Below are 26,479 nucleotides of genomic sequence, written 5' to 3' on the forward strand. Positions count from 1 at the left end.
AGTGCATGACACATCAATACTTAGTAGAACAATGCAGACTCAAGCCCAAATATTAGCTCATTATTTATTAGACTGATTAAACTTTTATTTCCCTGAACTGGAGCTGTTACTCCACCCAATACTTTATTCCAGAAACTTTAAACATGCCTTATGTGGGGCACTAGGAATTCAGCGGAAGAAAGGATACCTTTTGTGTTTTCATGATATTTTAAAGATTTTGCAGGGTAATAAGGAAAGACACAGAGCAAGTGTACAATTGTCATACAGTATGATGATGGGCTTTCTGCTAGAAATAATCATGGAAAGGGGGGCTTACCCAACAAATTAGGAGGACTATGGTTTCTGTCATATTCCCAGGAATAAAAGTCTTTCACACACTGTTTCTAACCACATTGTTCTTCAATCTAATATTGAGTCCAAAGGATGATAAAATAAGGGTAAATAGTTTGGGCAAATCAAGTTCTTCTCAGGAGTTATAGATTCAAGTCGTTGGTTGGTCTGAATCATACGCCTGTCTTTGCATTTCTAGAAGAAAATAATTCAAAGTTTGTAAATTAATTTATTACATAATCATGATAAAGGAGAATATATTTAATCCCTTTTTGTCCTAAGGAAGTATGTTGTAACAATAACAGCACTCTTAGTGATCATTCAGATATCACTATAACATGAGCTCTGTAAGGAGAATTTTTTTTTTTCTGTAGTATTCACTTTAAACACCTTTTTTACATTGTATAAAAATGAAATGAAGCAGAAAAGACTTTATGTGTAGCTACTACCGGTACTTAGAATATTACCTTATTGAAAATGGAGTCGTAAGTATTCAGAAAGTGCACAGTGATGCTTATGTAGTTTACACAGATTTTATTGTCCCTAAGATGTGAATTTTCCTTCTTTGCCTATTACTTTGTCAAATGTCTTAACAACAGGACCTGTTTGATATGTCTTTTCTTGTAGTCACAGAAACATGTTACATTATTTATTTTGTTGTCTTAACACTTTTTTCTCTATTCTTCACATAACAAAAAGACAAGTAAATAAGTGACTTCAATTTGTCATAAACAGGTTTCCTTTTATATATTTTTTCCTCCATAGGCTTCTTGTAAATGTTTTCTTGGAAAAAGTAAATGTGTATGGAATAAATCTATTGAGTTATTAAAATTACTTAAAGCAGTATAATTTCCAAAACATGAAAATGACTGTTTTTCAGATTGTTACCTTTTTTTTTTTTTTTGCCCTAGATGTATTCTACAAAACAAGAATAACTACTAAATCTTTGAGTGCTGGACTGGCAAAATATTCAGAGATCAATTTCCATATATTCATTTAATTTTGCTTACAATCTGGTGGCTTTGACATGATTGGCACTTGTGATTTGGATAAAGTCATGATTACCTGTTAAATGATGGCAATCTCATTGAACAAGGACATTGCAAAGTAGAGAAATCTGTGTGTTATACAGAGCTTGGTTAATTATAAATGATGAAAAAAAATAAAATAAAATAAATGATGAGCAGTACAGAGATGGGTATGGGAAGCTGATGTAAGTATTCTACAGAACCCCTGATGATAACCAGTCATGACAATTATTTTTATAGAAGTAAATGACTTTTGATAATATTTTAGAAAACTATGAAAATAGAAATCTGCGTGCATGTGTGTGTGCTTAGTCGCTTCCATAATCTCTGACTCTTTGTGACACTATGGACTGTAGCCTACCATCTGATCACTTCAAAAAGATGTGGTCCTCCTATTTTATATCTCGGAAGGGGAGTCATAACAAGATTCAAGTAAGTATTCTGCTCTAATTAGTCACCAAATTCCTATTTAGTGGATCTTAACCCACATTCTTAGAACATTTTCTGGTATCAATAAGCACATGCTGCTGCTGCTGCTAAGTCGCTTCAGTCTGTCGGACTGTATGCGACCCCATAGATGGTAGACTACCAGGCTCCCCGTCTCTGGGATTCTCCAGGCAAGAACAAGGGAGTGGATTGTCATTTCCTTCTCTAATGCATGAAAGTGATAAGTGAAAGTGAAGTCGCTCAGTCGTGTCCGACTCTTTGCGACCCCATGGACTGCACCCTACCAGGCTCCTCTGCCAATGGGATTTTCCAGGCAAGAGTACTGGAGTGGGGTGCCATTGCCTTCTCTGCAATAAGTACATATTGAAGCCTAAATCTTGAAGCCAGTTGCTATTGTCAAGTTCCTATTGGACTAAGTGATCTCTGAGGGGTGGGTGACATTCTCTATGCTAGAAATTTGATTTTTTTAAACGAATCGGCAGTCCAGGTTCGATGCATGATACTGGATGCTTGGGACTGGTGCACTGGGATGACCCAGAGGGATGGCACGGGGAGGGAGGAGGGTTCAGGATGGGGAATATGTGTTTACCTGTGGCAGATTCATGTTGATATAGGGCAAAACCAATACAATATTTTAAAGTTAAAAAAAAAAAATTATAGAAAAAAAAAAAAAAAAGCCAGAATCTAATGCTAAAGAGAAATATTTATAAACCGCTGTTGGCCCTGTGTTTGTATAACTGGAGCACAAGAAAGTATCTAAATATTGAATAACCTTGTTCCCTTTGTGGACTTTTGTTGACTGACACAGACAAAGTTTGCTTCTAGCAAGAATTCTTAAAGGTTAAGTGGAGTCTATATTCCATCCATGGTTTTTTAATGAACTAGAGAGTAAAATTAATGTATATCCAATACACGGTTTACTTTCCACAGTCCTCTTTTAAATAGAGGTATCTGTATTTCAGCAATTATTTATTAAGTTCCTATTGTGTTCAATGCTCTGCCTATATGGTAGGGTAATGGAAAGATGATTATAACATAATGGTGTTCTAAACTAAAACCAAAATGCCATATTAACCAGGAAATATCAGTTAAATAATTTATATAATAATCTCAGTGAAATTTCAGTTCTTTTCAGAAACAGAAACACCATCTGTTGGATTTCTTTTGCCAGGTAAATTACAGAATATGTGGTACTGATATCAAGAGGCTTTCTGTTATTTCTCTTAATTATTTCACCAATAAACTTTGAATATCTATAATCAAAAATACACTGAAAGAATCATGCAGGACTTAGAAACACATTTTAAAAAATAATGGCTTATTCTGGGGACTTGTGCTCTTTTAAGGAATTTATTCTTTTAAATCTTTTGCAAAAGCTCTTGGGTTGCAAAAGCTTAGGGTCTTATGTTGAGATTTGCTGTGAGTTGATGAAATGATTTTATCATACTGTCTTCCTTAAAGATTTTGAACCATTTGAGAAGTAGAATGCTTAATTTAAGTATGACATTGAATAAAATAGTATCTTTATTACCAGTACAGTTGACTAGAAAATGTTGTTTAGACAAGAAATTAAGATGAAATTTCTATATATTTCCCCCTGAATTGAACTTGGTTTCTGCAGTTCATGCCTTAGTGACCTTACCTCAAGGGAACAAAAAGAAGACAGGCCGTCAGAGAGAAGGAAGAGCAGAAAGCAGGCACACCTTGAACTAATCTTGTGCAAAGTACAACTGTTTTCTACAGGAGGATAGAAAGGAAATAACTTCATGAGAGTAGACTAGGATACAAAAAGAGAAGTTTCTCCTTAAACAAATAAAAAAGTCTATACATTAAATCAAGGTATATCAGAAAACCCAAACCGAATGCTAAAAATTATAGGAATAAAACAACAAGTAGTCACTGGAAAGAAAATATTATGGTTGTTATTTGTTACTACCCCAACTTTAATGAAATACATCCAATATTGGGGAAAGAATGATAGAATACACTTTGAGAATAATTAAGAGTATTGTTTCTCTGCATTCTAACTACATGTTCCAAGGATACAGATAATTTCTTTAATTCAAAAGTCTTTCAACAGTATCAAATAATCCAATTATTTGATACTGGTATAGAGGTATAAGTGCTTTCTTAAAATATTGTTTTGTAGGAATATTGACAGATAAAATACCACCCATAAAATCTATTATTTAAAAATCAATTATAATCATATAACTTTACAACTAGAACTATCCACAAGTCAATATATCTTAGTAATTTTCATTTAAAAAATGTATATTTTTTAAAAGCTACAGGAAGAGGTTAAAATATTAAAGCTAAACTTGTAGAAAATTTGGGGTAAGCCCTGCTGCTACTGCTGCTAAGTCACTTCAGTCATGTCTGACTCTGTGCGACCCCATAGACGGCAGCCCACCAGATTTCCCCGTCCCTGGGATTCTCCAGGCAAGAACACTGGAGTGGGTTGCCGTATCTTTCTCCAATGCATGAAAGTGAAAAGTGAAAGTTAAGTCGCTCAGTCGTGACTGACTCTTAGTGACCCCATGGACTGCAGCCTACCAGGTTCCTCTGTCCATGGATTTTCCAGGCAAGAGTACTGGAGTGGGGCGCCATTGCCTTCTCCAGGGATAAGCCCTAGTCAATAGCTTTTAGATAATAGCACACTGGATATTTGACTTTTAAGCTGTCATAAAGATTCATATATACATATATATGAAAAAATTGAAAAAATAAAGCAATGATGGGAGGGAGAGAAGGAGTGAAAAAGAGATAAAAGGAAAGAGAGATGAAAGAAAATAAAGAAAAAAAGGAAGGAAGGAAAGAAGAAAAGAGAAAGAAAGATGGAAGGAAGGGGGGGAGAGAGGGAGAATGGGAGAGATGGTGTTATATAGGGAGAGATAACTAATGGCATATGAGTTGTAGAAAAGATAAAATACGAATAACGTTATAAAGGCAGAATATAATACTCTTCTACACTGCACACATCAAATGATGATCCTTATCCCATGGTTGTGTTTACCATTTGAGCTCAGTGAGATAGAATTCTAGAAAATTGAGGATGGTATTTTATTCTAAAAGAACGTAGCTTTACTGAATTGTATGCAGTGGCTCAGCTCAATAAACCCTGAGTTATATATCGGAAAGAAAATATTAAAGTAACTTTGACTTATGAAACTGAGCATTTGTTATGTTACCTTTCCCAAGATGACTTGTGTTGATATGTAGAACATATGGGCACTGCTTATTCTGTGACAGAGAACACAAGAAAAAAATATTAGAATCCAGTTGTTATAATCTTAGCAGTGAGAGAGCTAATTCTTAGGTAGGTTGATAAGGAGTCAGGGCCCTGGAGGAGGAGGAAGGGACAAACATTTTTTTCTATATTCCTTTGCCTTAGTCACATAAGACTTTTTTCTTAAGCTCTAAGTTGCTATGGCAACAATATATTTCACCAAAGACAAAATTTCTTTAAGCCCAGGCTAATGATTCAATTCAGTTCAGTCGCTCAGTCATGTCTGAGTCTTTGCAACACCATTAATTGCAGCACCCCAGGGCTCCCTGTCCATCACATACGCCCGGAGTTCACTCAAACTCACATCCATCGAGTCAGTGATGCCATCCAGCCATCTCATCCTCTGTCATCCCCTTCTCCTCCTGCCCCCAATCCCTCCCAGCATCAGAGTATTTTCCAATGAGTCAACTCTTCACATGAGGTAGCCAAAGTACTGGAGTTTCAGCTTTAGCATCATTCCCTCCAAAGAAATCCCAGGGCTGATCTTCAGAATGAACTGGTTCGATCTCCTTGCAGTCCAAGGGACTCTCAAGAGTCTTCTCCAACACCGCAGTTCAAAAGCATCAATTCTTCCGTGCTCAGCTTTCTTCACAGTCCAACTCTCACAGCCATACATGACCACAGGAAAAACCATAGCCTTGACTAGACGAACCTTTGTTGGCAAAGTAATGTCTCTGCTTATGAATATGCTATCTAGATTGGTCATAACTTTCCTTCCAAGGAGTAAGTGTCTTTTAATTTCATGGCTGCAATCACCATCTGCAGTGATTTTGGAGCCCCAAAAAATAAAGTCTGACACTGTTTCCACTGTTTGCCCATCTATTTCCCATGAAGTGATGGGACCGGATGCCATGATCTTTGTTTTCTGAATGTTGAGCTTTAAGCCAATTTTTTCACTCTCCACTTTCACTTTCATCAAGAGGCTTTTGAGTTCCTCTTCACTTTCTGCCATAAGGGTGGTGTCATCTGCATATCTGAGGCTATTGATATTTCTTCTGGCAATCTTGATTCCAGCTTGTGCTTCTTCTAGCCCAGCATTTCTCATAATGTACTCTGCATAGAAGTTAAATAAGCAGGGTGACAATATACAGCCATGACGTACTCCTTTTCCTATTGGGAATCAGTCTATTGTTCCATGTCCAGTTCTAACTGTTGCTTCCTGACCTGAATATAGGTTTCTCAAGAGGCAGGTCAGGTGGTCTGGTATTCCCATCTAGTTCAGAATTTTCCACAGTTTATTGTGATCCACACAGTCAAAAGTTTGGCCTAGTTAATTAAGCAGAAATAGATGTTTTTCTGGAACTCTCCTGCTTTTTCGATGATCCAGCGGATGTTGGCAATTTGATCTCTGGTTCCTCTGCCTTTTATAAAACCAGCTTGAACATCAGGAAGTTCATGGGTATTCTTGCCTTGAGAACAACATGAACAATATGAAAAGGCAAAATGATAGGATACTGAAAGAGGAACTCCCCAGGTCGGTAGGTGCCCAATATGCTACTGGAAATCAGTGGAGAAATAACTCCAGAAAGAATGAAGGGATGGAGCCAATGCAAAAACAGTAACCAGTTGTGGATGTGACTGGTGATAGAAGCAAGGTCCGATGCTATAAAGAGCAATATTGCATTGGAACCTGCTTTATTAGGTCCAAGAATCAAGGCAAATTGGAAGTGGTCAAACAAGAGATGGCAAGAGTGAGCATCGACTTTCTAGGAATAAGCGAACTAAAATGGACTGGAATGGGTGAATTTAACTCAGATGACCATTATATCTACTACTGCAGGCAGGAATCCCTTAGAGAAATGAAGTAGCCATCATGGTCAACAAGGGTCCAAGTACTTGGATGCGATCTCAAAAACGACAGAATGATCTCTGTTTGTTTCCAAGGCAAACCATTCAATATCACAGTAATCCAAGTCTGTGACATAACCAGTAATGCTGAAGAAGCTGAAGTTGAACGGTTCTATGAAGACCTACAAGACCTTTTAGAACTAACACCGAAGAAAGATGTCCTTTTCATTATAGGGGACTGGAATGCAAAAGTAGGAAGTCAAGACACACCTGGAGTAGCAGGAAAATTTGGCCTTGGAGTACGGAATGAAGCAGGGCAAAGGCTAACAGAGTTTTGCCAAGAGAATGCACTGGTCATAGCAAACACCTTCTTCCAACAATACAAGAGAAGACTCTATACATGGACATCACCAGATGGTCAACATCGAAATCAGATTGATTATATTCTTTGCAGCCAAAGATGGAGAAGCTCTATACAGTCATCAAAAACAGTACCAGGAGCTGACTGTGGCTCAGATCATGAACTCCTTATTGCCAAATTCAGACTGAAATTGAAGAAAGTAGGGAAAACCCCTAGACCATTCAGATATGACCTAACTCAAATCCCTTAGATTATAGAGTGGAAGGGAGAAATACAGTTAAGGGACTAGATCTGATAGAGTGCCTGATGAACTATGGACTGAGGTTCGTGACATTGTTCAGGAGACAGGGATCAAGACCATCCCCATGGAAAAGAAATGCCAAAAAAGCAAAATGGCTGTCTGGGGAGGCCTTACAAATAGGTGTGAAAGGAAGAGAAGTGAAAAGCAAAGGAGAAAAGGAAACATATAAACATCTGAATGCAGAGTTCCAAAGAATAGCAAGGAGAGATAAGAAAGCTTTCCTCAGCGATCAATGCAAAGAAATACAGGAAATCAACAGAATGGGAAAGACTAGAGATCTCTTCAAGAAAATTAGAGATACCAAGGGAACATTTCATGCAAAGGTGGGCTCAATAAAGGACAGAAATGGTATGGACCTAACAGAAGCAGAAGGTATTAAGAAGAGGTGGCAATAATACACAGAAGAACTGTACAAAAAAGATCTTCACGACCAAGATAATCACAATGGTGTGATCACTCACCTAGAGCCAGACATCCTGGAATGTGAAGTTAAGTGAGCCTTAGAAAGCATCACTACCTAGTGACTGAACAACAATTTTAGACATAAACAGCCTCAAACAGATTTGCTGTTAATTCTAAGCATGATATTTCCTTCGTGTCATATGCTTCATATCAAATTATAGTTTAAATGTATTGGAAACGTGTTTAATTATTAACTAATCTTATGCATGCTTATTTCACACGTTATGAAAAAAATCAATATGAAGGAAATTACAAAAACTCTGTAAAATCATAATATTCTTTTAGAATAAACATCATGTAATATTTGAAGGAAAAAAAAAAAAAAGAAAGAAAGAAAGCATCAGTACGAACAAAGCTAGTGGAGGTGATGGAATTCCAGTTGAGCTTTCAAATCCTGAAAGATGATGCTGTGAAAGTGCTGCACTCAATATGTCAGCATATTTGGAAAACTCAGCAGTGGCCACAGGACTGGAAAAGGTCAGTTTTCATTCCAATCCAAAAAAAAAAAAAGGCAATGCCAGAGAATGCTCAAACTGCCGCACAATTGCACTCCTCTCACATGCTAATAAAGTAATGCTCAAAATTCTCCAAGCCAGGCTTCAGCAATATGTAAGCTAATGATTACACAACAAAATAATACATATTGCTCAAAGGTATGTTTTTCCTTGAGCTCTGTGCTCAAGAATAATACATAACAAGGATGAATCTTGCTGGAGGGCATGTTTTTCCTTCTTAACAGGAACTCTTTCCTTCTCCCTAAACTTATCTTAAGATGTATTTGTGGGAGTGAATCTGGTAAGACTTAAAACCTTGAGACCTTTTTTGATCCACTGTTAGATCAAATTGAAAAAGTATATTAACGCCTTGCTAGACTAGCAAGGGGGCACACTTTCTGTCCCCTTCTGATGTCTGTGTCAGAACATTTCTCTATCGCCTTTCATTTTAAGGAAACTTTTGCCACATGAAATTTTGAGTGACTGAAGCTGCATCTTTGGTCCCGAACAAAATTTTCTCCTTTGGAGATCACAAATCCAACACTGTTCACCAAAAGATATAAATAGCACGACATTTTAAACATAAGACACGTTGAAATTTTGAACTGAAACTGTTTTTCCTTTGTAATGGAAAGTATTATAATATTTAATGCAAAGTTGCTGTGATAATTAAAAAAAAATGTATATGGATAACTTGGGAAGGTGGGCTACCTGAAGAAGCCTCATAAGAGGTTACCTAAGATTTTAGTGCTGAGAAATGAGTTGATAAGATGACTATGATCTAAACCTGTATGATGGGATGTGTCTTTATGAGAGGCTTGGTTTATTACCAATAGAGTAGCTAAGGTCCATTTAAGATATTTACTTGTTTAGTGGTTAAGTCATGTCTGACTCTTTTACAACCACATGGACTGTAGCCTGCTAGACTCCACTGTCCATGGGATTTTCCAGGCAAGAATACTGGAGTGGGTGGCCATTTCCTTCTCCAGGGGATTTTCCCCACCCAGGGATGGAACCAGCGTCTCTTGCGTAGCCGTCTCCTGCACTGCAAGTGGATTCTTTACTGCTGAGCCATGAGGGAAGTTCTTATATTTTTGTCTTTTTTTGAAAGGCTTGCTGTCTATAACTTGCTGAATATTAGAATTAGAATTGAGAAAAATTAAGAAATAAGTGGTTATAGATTATATTGTTTAGGTATTAAGTCCACTTCAGATTTAGGTTATTATTTTGATCTATAGATATTCTCCAGGATTTTTGTTTCTGATATTTGTTAAAATAAGTTAATAAATGGGAAAATAAGCTCTGAATATCATGGCCACACTATGACAATTGGTTACTGATCTTATGCTGCATCATAAATAATAAGTAATAATACAAAATAAAGAGGGAGCCTCTCACAGTGGAAAAATAGATTATAAAATCATTTTGACAATTTCATGTATACTTTGCAACTGACTCTATTTATGCATGCTAAGTCACTTCATCCATGTCTGACTCTTCCCAACCCTAGGGAGTGTAGTCTGCCATGCTTCTCTGTTCATGGGATTCTCCAGGCAAGAATCCTGGAGTGGGTTGCCATGCCCTCCTCCAGGGGATCTGGCAGGTGGGTTCTTTATCTCTAGCCCCACCTAGGAAGCACCCGACTCTAATTATACCATAGAAAATAAAGGAAACACTTTGATTTTACATTCTAGTAAATCACTTAGACTTAAATAGCAGTATTCACAACAAAAATAATTTGAAAACAAATGTTTTGCAGATCTTAGTACTTTTTAAACTTGAAATATCATTTTTTAATTTTCTCATCTGGTGGCTTAGATGGTAAAGAATCCGCCTGTAAAGAGGGGGACCTGGCTTCGATCCCTGGGTTGGGAAGATCTCCTGAAGAAGGAAAAGGCTACCCACTCCAGTATTCTGGCCTGGAGAATTCCAATTTAGATACAGAAGAATAACGTGATTACCAGTCCATATTTGTGAGTTTAAAATACCTTGTCAGTAGAAGGATCAGAAATGAGGAATCTGATTATGTTTATTGATCTGAAGAAAATTATATTAAAGTTAAAAAATACTACCTTGTAGTTTTAGAGCAATCACATTAAAATAGATATCTCAGGGACAAGAAAATATTAAAATACATTTACTCCCCTTGAGCAATTATTCTAATGTAGTTTTACATACTCTAGGATTACTTTGCTGCAGACAAGATAATGAAGTATAAATTAAGATGTAGAATGTATCACTGAAAAACAATGTTTTCATGACACATCTGATACACTATAATCCCATTAACCTTCTGGTACTAAACCTAAAGGGAAATAAACATGTTTTGTGGTATTTTGTAAGTAAATTTTCCCTAAAAAAAGTGTTTGAGGCAACTCTTTAGATGAAATAATGGTTTTGTCTATGATAACTGAAGGCAATTATCTTACCACAGGATTTCAAAATATTGAGTTAGCCAAAAACTCACTGAGATTTTTCCCTAATAGCTATGGAAAAACCCAATGAACTTTTTGGCCAGCCCAATATCATTTCTTTGTACAGATATTGATGGCAAAATTCATTATTATAAAGTCTAGTCTCAAAGAGCATTATTCCATTTTACTTAATAATCCTCAGTCAAATTAGAACTAGGAAATTTTAAATGAGGATCATATCAATTAAAAGAAACTAACCAGCTGGAATTCTCTGTGGCCCACTGCAACTAAACCTGATAATACTTTCACAGAGCATGTAGCATCTACCTAGGTCTGTTCCCAACTACTTTAAGAGATTAGTGCTATGCTTTCCCTTTTCTTGATTTAGTACCTAAATCTCATTCTAGGGTAAATGACTTTGAAAAACTCAAAACAGTCCTCAAGCTATACCTCAGCTAACCCAAATTTAGCAATTTTCCGCATCTAAATGCAGTCTTAAAAATCCCCCTGTTGAATAGTATACTCATATGCTCAATTATTCCATCATTCAGGCTTGTTTGCATTCTATGTTTGCATTGCATTATTAAATATTTAAAATGTTATCCCAATTAATTAAAAAATAATTCCATGCAAAAATGTTATACAATAATCCTTGGTAAACAGGGAGCTTCCTTTTTACATATATTTTTGTAAGTTTAGTTCTATTTATTTTATCATAGAAATGAGGTAACAAAGTGCATTAGATTCAATTCTCATGGTGCTCTTGAGAATATATAGAAAAAGTGAGAATAGGATAAAATTAAAAAGTAGACCAAAAAATGGAAGAAGGTGGAGTAGAGAACTTGTGAGAAAGCTTTGAGAAAAATAAAATAAGAAGGTTATACTCAGAATTTGAATTATACCTGTAGATAGCTCTAAAGGATATACAAAGAAATGTGCATTTGAGAAGAAAGGTTTGATTTAATTTGTATATAATCTTATATGTAGATTACTTATATATATTAAAATATATGCACACACATATATGTGTATGTATGTATATACATAAATAGCACATCACTGATTCAATGGATATGAGTTTGAGCAAATTTGGTGAGATACTGAAGGACTGGGAAGCTTGCCATGCTGCAGTTCATAGGGTCACAAAGAGTCAGACACCACTTCATGACTGAATAACAATAGTTTCATGTATATATATGCTTCCCTGGTAGCACAGTTGGTAAAGAATCTGCCTGCAATGCAGAAGATGCAGCTTTGATACCTGGATCAGGAAGATCCCCTGAAGAAGGAAATGCATGCTAATATTCTTACCAGGGAAATCCTATTGACAGAGCAGCGAGGAAGTTTACAGCCTATGGGGTCACAAGGATCATGCACAACTTAGTGATTCAACCACCAACCTAAGTAATCTTGGATAAAGATTACATGCTGCTGCTGCTGCTAAGTCACTTCAGTCGTGTCCGACTCTGTGCGACCCCATAGACAGCAGCCCACCAGGCTCCCCCGTCCCTGGGATTCTCCAGGCAAGAACACTGGAGTCAGTAAAGATTACATATATATATATATACGCAAAAAAAAAAAAAAAAAAAAACTGGGTATAGACTTGATAATAGCTGGATGGTTAGTAATTTTGCATTTCACATATTTTGAGAGTCCATGGATTACCACAACATGCATCATGGAATGTGAAAGTAGAAATTTGGAAATTCCTGGACTTGGAGATTGACTCTCAGTTCAGTTCAGTTCAGCCACTCAGTCCTGTCCATCTGTTTGTGACCCCATGGACTGCAGTAGGCCAGACTTGGCTGTCTATCACCAACTCTTGGAGTTAGCTCAAACTCAGGTCCATTGAGTCGAAGATGCCATTCAACCATCTCATCCTCTGTTGTCTCCTTCTCCTCCTGCCTTCAATATTCCCCAACATCAGGGTCTTTTCCAATGAATCAACACCTCACATCAGGTGGCCAAAGTATTGGAGCTTCAGCATCAGTCCTTCCAATGAATATTCAGGACTGATTTTCATGAGAATTGACTGGTTTGATCTCCTTTCTGTCCGAGGGACCCTCAGGAGTCTTCTCTAGCACCACAGTTTGAATGCATCAATTCTTTGGTGCTCTGCCTTTTTTATGGTTCAGCTCTCACAGTTGTATGTGACCACTGGGAAGACCATAGCCTTAACTGTACAGACCCCTTGTCAGCAGAATAATGTCTCTGCTTTTCAAAATGCTGTGTAGATTTATCATAGCTTTCCTATCAAGAAGCAATAGTCTTCTGATGTCATGGCTGCAGTCACCATCCACAGTGATTTTAGAGCCCAAAGAGAGGAAATCTGTCATTGAAAGGTTGTTGTTGAATCGCGAAGACACCAGGATTCTTGGCCCCTGGAGGAGAAGAATTCAATCCGGGGCCAGAGACAAGGCTTGATCACTCAGAGCTTTTGTGTAATAAAGTTTTATTAAAGTATAAAGAAGATAGAGAAAGCTTCTGACATAGGCATCAGAAGGGGGGGCAGAAAGAGTTCCCACTTGCTAGTGTTAGCAATGAAGTTATATACTCACCAATGAATCCAAAGAATGTCTGGAGGTTGTAAAGACCTCACCAGACCTACTCCCACAATTTACATTTTAAGATAACAGAATTAGCCAGAAGGTTTAATCCAGAGACTGTCCTCAGGCAGGATACATCCTTGTAAAGACCAGGTCTGCTCCCATAATTTACATTTTAAGATAACAGAATTAGCCAAAAGGTTTAATCCAGAGACTGTCCTCAGGCAGGATACATTATTGTTATATAATCCTAAGGAATGTAGAGAAGGAAAAATGTTTGCCCTTTCTTCCTCCTTGAGAATTTCAGACCCCTCTCTCCTTAGGGACCCCTAGACTCCTTATCAACCTGCCTAGGAAATGACTCTCTCATCACTATGTCCACCTTTTATCCTTCTATTTGCCATGAAGTAATGAGCCTGAATGCTATGATCTTAGGGGTTTTTGTTTGTTAGTTTGTTTAATATTTAGTTTTAAGCCAGCTTTTTCATTCTCCTCCTTAACCCTCAAGAGGCTCTTTACTTCCTTTTCAATTTATGCCATAAGAGTTGTATCATCCACATATCTGAGGCTGTTGATGTTTCTCCTATCTGTCTTCATTCCATCTTGTAACTCATCTAGCCCAGCATTTCTCATGATGTACTCAGCATATAGGTTAAACAAACAGAGTGACAGCAGATAGCCCTGTCGTACTCTTGTCATTTTAAAGTTTATGAGATTTCAAATGTCTTGAGACTTCAGGTGTGTGCTTAGTCACTCAGTTATGTCCAACTCTTTGTGATCCCATGGACTGTAGCCTACCAGGTTCCTCTGTCCATGGAATTCTCCAGGCAAGAAGACTGGAGTGGGTTGCCATGCCCTCCTCTAGGGGATCTTCCCAATCCAGGGATCAAGCCCAGGTCTCCCACACTGCAGGTGGCTTCTTTACCATCTGAGCCACCAGGGAAGCCCAAGAATACTGAAGTGGGTATCCTGTTCCTTCTCCAGGAGAACTTCCTGACCCAGGAATCAAACTGGGGTCTCCTGCATTACAGGCAGACTTCAAGATGAAGTATAAATTCAGTCCTACCACCAAAAATGTATAAATTCTAATAGATCTCTTTGAATTCTGAAAGAATTTATCACATTGGAGATCTCCCAAAAGCTTTGTTTATTTGTTTCATGTTGTTTTCCACATTATACAACAGTTGCTTTTTTAATAGGTGCCAAGTGGAAGAAAATGTTCTTCAACAGATTTAGGTAGCATGAGAATATAAAGCTCTGGAAATCTGCACTAAGATGTTTTAGATTTTGAATAAGGAATTAACTGCTTCTATACTTAACTATTCATTTATTTTGCAGGAACATAACCAAAGACATTTTATATCTTGTTATATTCATGGAGAAGGAAATGGGAACCCACTTCAGGATTCTTGCCTAGAAATTTTGTTGGGCAGAGAAGCCTGGCAGGCCATGGGGTCACAAAGAGTCAGACATGACTGAACAACTGAGCATGTATATCTGAGGCATTGCCACAAGAAACTAAGAGATCTGAGCTCTTCACTATTATTTGGAGAGTATTTGACTGACCAAGTTATCAAGTTGGGTGATCCCAGAAAAAAAATCCAGCCTTAAGTGAAATTGTCATGTATGATGTAGAGCTTGAGGAAATTCTGAAGGCAAACGTAAGTAGGAAGAGCAAGTGAGTTAGATCCATGACAATGAATGCTGCTAAACGGACACTTCTCCTTTTGTCCTCATTTATGCCTTGTTGAGTTTTTTGCTGTCAGTGCATTAAGGATATATTAGAAGAAAAACATGATTTGTTTACTGGCAATTCCACATGTATGCAAATTTCACCCAAAATGGGAAGAGTGTGGCATTACAGTTTCATAGAGGCTCTTCCCTGAAGGACAGTGAGGAAGGAATCTATCCTCACAGGGTGTAGTTATGAGTGGTGCATCCGATTATTCACTTTGCCTCAAGGAGAGAAGGCAGCAGTTATTTCCAGCAGTCATTAGAAATGTAGCTGAATAATCAGGGATCCAGAAAGGATAAGACAGGAAAATCAGCAACACCATGGAAGGCTAGAAATAAAATTTGTGGATGAATCTCTGAGAATGAGTGAGGGTAAGAGGGTCTTTTCATCTTGTGGGAATCTCATTATGAAACATTTCAGTGAATGTTCACCATTATTGGGAATTCAAAATGACTTATTATATGGATATTAGGTTGCCTATTTTCAAACCATTCCTGTTTTTGCCTGAAGACACATGTAGGAGGTATGTGTCTGTGAAGACAGGTGTGTAGGTAATGTATGGTGTCAGCAATATCTGATCGGTCCAGTTCTAGAGACTGACACCTGAACAGGGAGCCATGCCTTAGAGAATAACCAGACTCCTGGTGCCAGATTAGTTACACTGGACTCCATATTGAAAGAACAGCTAATTATTTTCTTTGAAAAAGATTTTTGCACTGCATATAATTTGTCTTTCTTCCTTTCAGTTCTTTTCCCAAGACTCCTCTCCATAAACTAAAAAATTCTCTTACTCATTGTCACATTGTTCCACATCATGGAACTTATTTTATGGAAAGAAAGTGAGGCATAGACTCATTCATTCTGTTTTTAGTTCCATGATTTAGAGAGATTTCAGGCTTAGTCTTATAAACGTATGTTTCTCTCTCCCTGATTTTGACCTTAGCCATAAATGGAAGAGTTATGAGAATAATAAGATTAAAACTAAGTGGATCTCTTTCTGTCTACATTATTCTCACCTTCTCAATTCTCTGAAATTTACAGCTATTTAGTTTCACTATCTTTAAGGAAGAGTGTAGTTGGTTAGCAATATGACACCAGATTTGACAAAAGATAAAATCAGTTTTAACTGCCATTTTCTGGCAAATAAACTAAGTACAATAAATTGACAATAAATTGTGGTTCATAAAACATTGACTCAGTCAGTGTCTCAATTAAGACTTCCTTAAATTTTTCACCTTCTTCCTTTCTCAAATACAATGGTCTACATTGGAGCACAATGACCTAGGGTAGAGCTTCTGCCAGTTTTGAATTATATTATTTAAACTGTTATGATCATCAGTGTTCTTTTTTCTAAGACAAAGGTGTCATGGGAACCATGAGAGTAGAACACAAAATATATACAGCTCTTATTAACATTAGAATTTTATACAATAAAATGTCTAAAACAAGGCTTGCATAATTATATTTTTCACTTAAGTTCAGTTCAGTGGCTCAGTCATCTCCGACTCTTTGCAACCCCATGGACTGAAGGCTTCCATGTCCATCACAAACTCCCAAGGCTTACTCAAACTTATGTCCCTTAAGTAGGTGATGCCATCCAACCAGCTCATCTTCTGCTGTCCCCTTTTCCTCCTGCCTTCAATATTCCTCAGCATCACAGTCTTTTCCAATGAGTCAGTTCTTCACATCAGGTGGCCAAAGGATTGAAACTTCAGCTTCAGCATCAGTCCTTCCAATGAATATTCAGGACTTATTCCTTTAGGATAAACTGGTTGGATCTCCTTGCAGTCCAAGGGACTCTCAAGAATCTTCTCTAACAATACAGTTCAAAAGCATCAATTCTTCAGCACTCAGCTTTCCTTATAGCCCAACTCTCATATCCATATATGACTACTGGAAAAACCATAGCTTTGACTAGATGGAACTTTGATGGCAAAGTAATGTCTCTGCTTTTTAGTATGCTGTCCAGGGTGGTCATAACTTTTCTTTCAAGGAGTAAGCATCTTTTAATTGCATGGCTGCAGTCACCATCTGCAGTGATTTTGGAGCCCCATAAAATAAAGTCTGTCACTATTTTCATTGTTTCCCCATCTATTTGCCATGAAATGATGGGACCAGATGCCATGATCTTAGTTTTTTTAGAAAGTTGAGATTTAAGCCATCTTTTGCACTCTCCTCTTTCACATTCATCAAGAGGCTCTTTAGGTCCTCTTCACTTTCTGCCTTAAGGGTGGTGTCATCTGCGTATCTGAGGTTATTGATGTTTCTCCGAGCAATCTTGATTCCAGCTTATGCTTCATCCAGTCAAGCATTTCTCATGATGTACTCTGTATAGAAGTTAAATAAGCAGGGTGACAATATACAGCCTTGATGTACTCCTTTTCCTATTTGGAACTAGTCTGTTGTCCCATGTCCAGTTCTAACTGTTGCTTCCTGACCTGCATATAGGTTTCCCAAGAGGCAGGTCAGGTGGTATGGTATTCCCATCTCTTTCAGATTTTTCCACAGTTTATTGTGATCCACACAGTCGAAGGCTTTGGCATAGTCAATAAAGCAGAAATAGATGCTTGTCTGGAACTCTCTTGCTTTTTCCATGATCCAGTGGATGTTGGCAATTTGGTTTCTGGTTCCTCTGCCTTTTCCAAAACCAGCTTGAACATCTGGAAGTTCACGGTTCATGTATTGCTGAAGCCTGGCTTGGAGAATTTTGAGCATTACTTTACTAGCATGTGAGATGAGTGCAATGTGTGGTAGTTTGAGCATTCTTTCGCATTGCCTTTCTTTGGGATTGGAATGAAAACTGACTTTTTCCAGTCCTGTGGCCACTGCTTAATGGGATTACTGCCCTTATAAATGAGACCCCAGAGAGCTTCCTTACTCTCTTTCTGCCACTTGAGGACATAAGGAGAAACCAGTCTTATGATTGAACGAGAAAGAGCTCTACCAGTTTGCCATTATGTTGGCAGTTTTAGCTAAAACTTCTAGCCTCCAGAACTGTGAGAGATAAATTTCACTGTTTATAAGGTATCCTGTCTTTGATCACTTGTCATAGCAACCCAAACTAAGATACAATGCCAATTTGAAATGATAACAGACTGTCTTTCCTTCTCTCATGCCAGTTATATTGAAGTATTAATATAACTGACAAAAATTGTATGTTAAGGTACAGTGCATTGTTTTTACAAGTGTATATATCATGAAGGTATTATTACAATGAAACTAATGAACATACCTATTACTTCCCATGGTTATGATTATTTTGTGTGTGGTGAGAACACCTAAGATCAATCCTTTTAGCAAATTTCACATATACAAGAACTTACTGACTTTTGACCCATCATTTAGATGTCCAATATTTATATATTCATACTGCATGCTATACAAAATAATCAATCCTAGGGACTTCCCAGGGGGCACTAGTGGTAAAGAACCCACCTGCCAATGCGGTAGACATAAGAGATGAGGGTTCGATCCCTGGGTTGGGGAGATCCCCTGGAGAACAACATGGCAACCCATTCCAGTATTTTTGCCTGGAAAATCCCATAGGCAGAGGGGCATAGGGGGCTAAAATCCATGGGGTCACAAATAGTTGGACACGACTTAGCAACTAAACAACAACAACAATAGGAAAGAGTTGCTCATTATTGCTGTGTCCATTAAATGCAGCAGAAATAGGGAAAGGACAATCATATTTCTTTGCCTTAAGTAACAGTTTTCACATACTATCAAATGCTATTTGGTGTGCAAAATGCAGATAGGTTCCTAGCTATTTTTCTCACAACTGATTTTTCACTTTTATAATTTTCTGTAGCTGAATGCTGTACTATTCAGCAGGTAAATTAAGTGTATTCTGATAAAAGGCAAATATTTAATGATCCATTTCAGGAAGTCATTTGCATTCATTTCCAAAAGGTAATGCACTATCAGCAGTTGTAAATTAGGATTAATAGAATTGAAAAGGAAAATACACATACCAATCATGATACAGAATTGGCTCTTTGCTGATTTTAAAATAAAACTAACATGCAATGTTCTTGAGACCTAAAAATTGTGATTTGTTCAAATACTTTAAAATAACACAAACAAGCATATTTCACTCTCTAGGGCATCGGTATGCTCTAAAAGAAACTAACAGTGGTTTAACTTAAACATATGTCATCAATCCATCTTGTCCATCAAGACCATGCAATGATAAAGTAGTTTGTCAAACATTTTGTATTAGTGGAGTAATTATTTTCAAACTGTTGTATAATACCTATGGCTAAGAGATTAATACTCTTAGGATTCAGGCCAATTAAAATTTTTATTTTTTCTTTTGTGTTGGGGTATGCAGGAGACCTGGGTTGGATACTTGGGTGGTGAAGATCCCTTGGAAAAGGAAATTACAACCTACTCTAGTATTCTTGCCTAAAGAATTCCATGGACAAAGGAGCCTGGCAGGCTACAGTTCATGAGGTCGCAAAAGAGTCGGACATGACTTGGCGACTTAGCAACAAACAGAACAACATAGCCGATTAATTATGATGTCATATTTTCAGGTGAACGACAAAGGAACACATCAATACATATACAGGAATTCATTCTCCCCCAAACTCCCCTACTGTCAGGTCAGAACTTTTAAGACTAAACTCTGTCATGGTTTAGAAAATCTAGAAATTTCTATTCATTTCTTTTACTGAAAAACTCCTCAGAAAAATTAATGGCAGAAGAAGGAGATAAAGTGTATTCATACTTTATCTATCATATTTGCCAGGGGCAAGTGGGTAATAAGTGACTATAACAAGACTAACCTGGTTTTTCGCATGATCATAGAAGCCATTTTGAGTGAAGAGCAGGAGAAAGCATCTATTGCCAGAGTCCTCAGTCCCTAGGTCTTTGCCTCATTCTTGTTTTCAGGGCTGGGAGAAGACACCTGCAGTTCTCTCAGAACAAGTTAGAGGAAAAGTCACTGTGAGTATCTTTTTTATTTTTGTCTTTTTGATATGGACCATTTTGTTCTCTCAGAACCAGTTAGAGGAAAGGTCACTGTGAGTATCTGTTTTATTTTTTGTCTTTTTGATATGGACCATTTTAAAAGTCTGTATTGAATTTGTACAACATCACTTTTTTTTGTTTTAATGTCTAGGATTTTTGGCCCCACGGCATGCAGAGTCTTAGCTCCACGACCAGGGATTGAACCCACACCCCTGCACTGGAAGGTCAGGTCTTCACCAGTGGACTGCCAGGGAACTCCCTCATCCTAGTCATCTTGGAACCACTACTTTTTCCACTCAACTCAGAGGTGTCCATACTTTCTCCAGGTCCCTCTTTTCTGTATATATATATATATTTTCCCATTTCTGAATGGTTGATCCCAGGGCTGCATTATTTCCCCCTTTGTGAAAATTTAAAACAAAACAACAAAAAAGTCACCCAGAGCTATCAATGATTCACAGTCTCATCCACCAAGCCCCTCCCCATCTCAACAATATTCTGAGTTACAAGGAGTTGTGGGAGTTTTATAGTTGGGGACACTGCTTTTAAACACCCGGACACATGATAAATTATCTAGGATAGTCTCTTCATTTGTCTCTGTTGAAGGACCCTAAATGCTTCTGAAGTCTCCTCAGTTTTAATCTATTCTATACCCTTTTTAGCAACTACAAAAGGAAATAAATTCCAATATGTGTTTCCATATTGTCTTTTCTTTAAAATAGGCAAAACCAATACAATATAGTAAAGTAATTAGCCTCTAATTAAAATAAATAAATTTAAGCTAAAAAATAAATAAGAATTCTAAAGCAATAGTCAATATCACTCTTAATGCTAAATCACTAGGAGAAATATGATTAGTGTCAAAAACAAAAAGAATGAAAAAAAATAAAATAGATTTTACATTTTAAAGCAGTTTAGGTTCACTGCAAAATGGGACAGAAGGTACAGAGATTACCCATATACTTCCTACCCCTCCCTACATAGCTACAGACTTCTCTGTTATCCCATATCATAGGGGTACATTTGTTATAATCAATGAACTTATACTGACATGTCATTGTCACCCAAAGTCCACAGTTTAGATTAGAGATCACTCTTAGTGTTGTACATTTTAAGACATTTGGACAGATGTAACCACTGATTTCACTGGATACTTCACCATTGGCTTTTTCATTTGTCCCATGTTCCTTGACTGTGGGAGGGGCTGTGTAGCTCACCGTGTCCCTTAACTCAAAGTTTAGATGGAAGATGCAGACTCTGGTAACAGATTTCTCCAAAACTCTAAGTGCTAGAAATGGAGCCCAAGTGTTAGGAGAATTAAGTAAAATGCTTATATGACAAATGAGCCCAGAGCAGAGGTTCTCAGTTTTTGCTCTTGCATAAATGAACTACTGATTTAACAAGTCAGCAGGACTATAGACTCTCAAGAGAGAATATGTGGAAAGAAAGAGCAGGACTGTATGTCTACTCTAATATGTCTTTGTGTCTAATTTGTTGTTCAGTTGCTCAGTTGAGTCTGACTGTTTATGACCCCATGGACTGTAGCACGCCAGGCTTCCCTGTCTTTCACCATCTCCTGGAGTTTATTCAAACTCATGTCCATTGCATCGGTGATGCCATCTAACCATCACATCCTCTGTCATCCCCTTCTCCTCCTGCCTTCAATCTTTCCCAGCATCAGTCTTTTCTAATGCCTAGTATATAATTGCTGGGCTTCCCTCATGGCTCAGTGGTAAAGAATCCACCTGTCAGTTCAGGAAACAGAGGTTCAGTCCCTGATCTGGGAAGATTCCCTGGAGAAAGAAATGGCAACCAGCTCCAGTACTCTTGTCTGGGAAATCTCAGGGAGAGAGGAGCCTGTTAGGCTACCTTCCATGGGGGTCACAAAGAGTCAGACATGACATAGCAACTGAACAACATAATGATACGTATCCACAATGATAGTATCATACAGAGTAGTTTTACTCCCTAAAACTCCTCTGTGTTCAGCCTATTCATCCCTCTCTCTCCCCAACACTGGAATCATACAGTATGTAGCCTTTTCAGATTGGCTTCTTTCAAATAACAGTATGCACTTAAGGTTCATCTCCATGCTTGTTTGTTTTCTGGCTTGAGAGCTCATTTACATTTAATACTGAATAACATTCCATTCCCCACGCCCGAGGTCAGGGGAGGTGGCCGAGAGAAGCAACCCCATGTCCATGGAGAGGCGGCTGCCCAGGCACAGGAGGGCGGAGAGGAGTTACTCTGCATTCAAGGTCAGGAGGGTTGGCTGTGAGGAGATACCCCTTGTCCAAGGTAAGGAGCAACGGTTGAGCTTTGCTGGAGCAGACATGAAGAGATACCCTACATCCAAAGTAAGAGAAACCCATGTAAGACGGTAGGTGTTGCGACAGGGCATCAGAGGGCAGACACACTGAAACCATAATCACAAAAAACTAGCCAATAGGATCACATGGACCACAGCCTTGTCTAACTCAATGAAACTAAGCCATGCCGTGTGGGGCCACCCAAGATGGACGGGTCATAGTGGAGAGGTCTGACAGAATGTGTTCCACTGGAGAAGGGAATGGTACACCATTTCAATATTCTTGCCTTGAGAACCCCATGAACAGTATGAAAAGGCAAAAAAATAGGATACCAAAAGACGAGCTCCCCAGGTCAGTAGGTGCCCAATATGCTACTGGAAATCAGTGGAGAAATAACTCCAGAAAGAATGAAAGGATGGAGCCAAAGCAAAAACAATACCCAGTTGTGGATGTGACTGGTAATAGAAGCAAGGTCCAATGCTGTACAAAGCAATATTGCCTAGGAACCTGGAATGTCAGGTCCATGAATCAAGACAAATTGGAAGTGGTCAAACAGGAGATGGCAAAAGTGAACGTCGACATTCTAGGAATCAGCGGACTAAAATGGACTGGAATGGGTGAATTTAACTCAGGTGACCATTATATCTACTACTGTGGGCAGGAATACCTTAGAAGAAATGGAGTAGCCATCAAGGTCAATAAAAGAGTCCGAAATGCAGTACTTGGATGCAATCTCAAAAACGACAGGATGATATCTGTTCATTTCCATGGCAAACCATTCAATATCATGGTAATTCAAGTCTATGCCCCAATCAGAAATGCTGAAGATGCTGAAGTTGAGCGGTTCTATGAAGACCTACAAGACCTTTTAGAACTAACACCCAAAAAAGATGTCCTTTTCATTATAGGGGACTGGAATGCAAAAGTAGAAAGTCAAGAAACACCTGGAGTAACAGGAAAATTTGGCCTTGGAGTATGGAATGAAGCAGGGCAAAGACTAATAGAGTTTTGCCAAGAAAATGCACTGGTCATAACAAACACCCTCTTCCAACAACACAAGAGAAGACTCTATACATGAACATCACCAGATGGTCAACACCAAATCAGATTGATTATATTCTTTGCAGCCAAAGATGGAGAAGCTCTATACAGTCAGCACAAACAAGACCAGGACCGACTGTGGCTCAGATCATGAACTCCTTATTGCCAAATTCAGACTGAAATTGAAGAAAGTAGGGAAAACCACTAGACCATTCAGGTATGACCTAAATCAAATCCCTTATGATGATACAGTGGAAGTGAGAAATAGATTTAAGGGATTAGATCTGATAGATAGAGTACCTGATGAACTATGGATGGAGGTTCGGGACCTGGTACAGGAGACAGGGAGCAAGACCATCCCCATGGAAAAGAAATGCAAAAAAACCAAAATGGCTGTCAGAGGAGGCCTTACAAATAGCTGTGAAAAGAAGAGAAGCAAAAAGCAAAGGAGAAAAGGAAAGATATAAGCATCTGAATGCAGAGTTCCAAAGAATAGCAAGGAGAGATAAGAAAGCCTTCCTCAGCGATCAGTGCAAAGAAATAGAGGAAAACAACAGAATGGGAAAGACCAGAGATCTCTTCAAGAAAATTAGAGATACCAAGGGAACATTTCATGCAAAGATGGGCTCGATAAAGGACAGAAATGGTATGGACGTAACAGAAGCAGAAGATATTAAGAAGTGGCAAGAGTACACAGGAGAACTGTACAAAAAAGAGCTTCACGACCCAGATAATCATGATGGTGTGATCACTCACCTAGAGCCAGACATCCTGGAATGTGAAGTCAAGTGGGCCTTAGAAAGCATCACTATGAACAAAGCTAGTGGAGGTGATGGAATTCCAGTTGAGCTATTTCAAATCCTGAAAGATGATGCTGTGAAAGTGCTGCACTCAATATGCCAGCAAATTTGGAACACTCAGCAGTGGCCACAGGACTGGAAAAGGTCAGCTTCCATTCCAATCCCAAAGAAAGGCAATACCAAACAATGCTCAAACTATCGCACAGTTGCACTCATCTCACATGCTAGTAAAGTGATGCTTAAAATTCTCCAAGCCAGGCTTCAGCAATACGTGAACCGTGAACTTCCAGATGTTCAAGCTGGTTTTAGAAAAGGCAGAGGAACCAGAGATCAAATTGCCAACATCCGCTGGATCATCAAAAAAGCAAGAGAGTTCCAGAAAAACATCTATTTCTGCTTTATTGACTATGCCAAAGCCTTTGACTGCGTGGATCACAATAAACTGTGGAAAATTCTGAAAGAGATGGGAATACCAGACCACCTGACCTGCCTCTTGAGAAACCTATATGCAGGTCAGGAAGCAACAGTTAGAACTGGACATGGAACAACAGACTGGTTCCAAATAGGAAAAGGAGTACGACAAGGCTGTATATTGTCACCCTGCTTATTTAACTCATATTCAAAGTTCATCATGAGAAACGCTGGGCTAGAAGAAGCACAAGCTGGAATCAAGATTGCTGGGAGAAATATCAATAACCTCAGATATGCAGATGGCACCACCCTTATGGCAGAAAGTGAAGAGGAACTCAAAAGTCTCTTGATGAAAGTGAAAGAGGAGAATGAAGAAGTTGGCTTAAAGCTCAACATTCAGAAAACTAAAATCATGGCATCTGGTCCCATCACTTCATGGGAAATAGATAGGGAAACAGTGGAAGCAGTGTCAGACTCTATTTTGGGGGCTCCAAAATCACTGCAGATGGTGATTACAGCCATGAAATTAAAAGACGTTTACTCCTTGGAAGGAAAGTTATGACCAACCTATATAGCATATTAGAAAGCAGAGACATTACTTTGCCAACAAAGTCCATCTAGTCAGGCTATGGTTTTTCTAGTGGTCATGTATGATTGTGAGAGTTGGACTGTGAAGAAAGCTGAGCACTAAATAATTGATGCTTTTGAACTGTGGTGTTGGAGAAGGCTCTTGAGAGTCCCTTGGACTGCAAGGACATCCAACCAGTCTATCCTAAAGGAGATCAGTCCTGGGTGTTCATTTGAAAGACTGATGCTAAAGCTGAAAGTCCAGTACTTTGGCCACCTCATGCAAAGAGTTGACTCATTGGAAAAGGCCCTGATGCTGGGAGGGATTGGGGGCAAGAGGAGAAGTGGTCGACAGAGGATGAGATGGTTGAATTGCATCACCAACTCGATGGATATGAGTTTGAGTGAACTTGGGGACCTAGTGATGGACAGGGAGGCCTGGCGTGCTGCGATTCATGGGGTCGCAAAGTCAGACACGACCGAGCGACTGAACTGAACTGAACTCAACATTCCATTGTCTGGATATACAACCCTTTTTATCTTTCTACTAAAGGACAGGTTGATTGCTTACAAGTTTTGAAAATTATGACTAAGGCTACTATAAAATCTTTGTGCAGGCTTTTGTGTGGACATGTTTTCAACTTCTCTGTGTAGATACCAAAAAGTGTGATTGCTGGTTATATAAGAAGTGGAGGAATCTGTCAAACTGTATTCCTAAGTATCATTTTGCATTCTCCCTACATTGTTTTTGAAATAATTTCTTGCACTCTTAACTTTTTTTTTTTTTGTATTATTCAGGTTTTCTCTTCTCCATGTAAATGTTATAAGCTTCCTAAAAATAATAATATACTTTTTTAAATTTTATTTTATTTTTAAACTTTACATAATTGTATTAGTTTTGCCAAATATCAAAATGAATCCGCCACAGGTATACATGTGTTCCCCACCCTGATCTTTGCTCTGACGGTAAAGAATCTGCCTGCAATGCAGGAGAACTGGATTCAGTTCCTGGGATGGGAAGATCTCCTGCAGAAGGAAATGGGAACCCACTCCAGTATTCTTGCCTGGAGAATTTCAAGGACAGAGGAGCCTGGCGGGCTACTTTCCATGGGGTCGCAAAGAGTTGAACACGACTGAGCGACTGAACTGAACTGAGCATATTAAGTACTGAGGACTTACTTG

The 26,479-nt window shown here is 38.4% G+C and overlaps 1 long non-coding RNA gene across 1 annotated transcript; it reads right to left on the reverse strand.

The window, feature by feature from the left end:
• Positions 1-303: 303 nt before the first annotated feature.
• On the reverse strand, positions 304-20,835 carry LOC129633265 (uncharacterized). The gene is made up of 3 exons (XR_008704987.1): positions 19,986-20,835; positions 4,997-5,048; positions 304-525 (listed from the first exon to the last, which is right to left on the reverse strand). It is a non-coding gene; the product is annotated as an uncharacterized LOC129633265 (long non-coding RNA).
• Positions 20,836-26,479: the final 5,644 nt, after the last annotated feature.

Source organism: Bubalus kerabau, chromosome 18 (genome assembly GCF_029407905.1).
Source record: "Bubalus kerabau isolate K-KA32 ecotype Philippines breed swamp buffalo chromosome 18, PCC_UOA_SB_1v2, whole genome shotgun sequence".
Classification (NCBI taxonomy): Eukaryota; Metazoa; Chordata; class Mammalia; order Artiodactyla; family Bovidae; genus Bubalus; species Bubalus kerabau.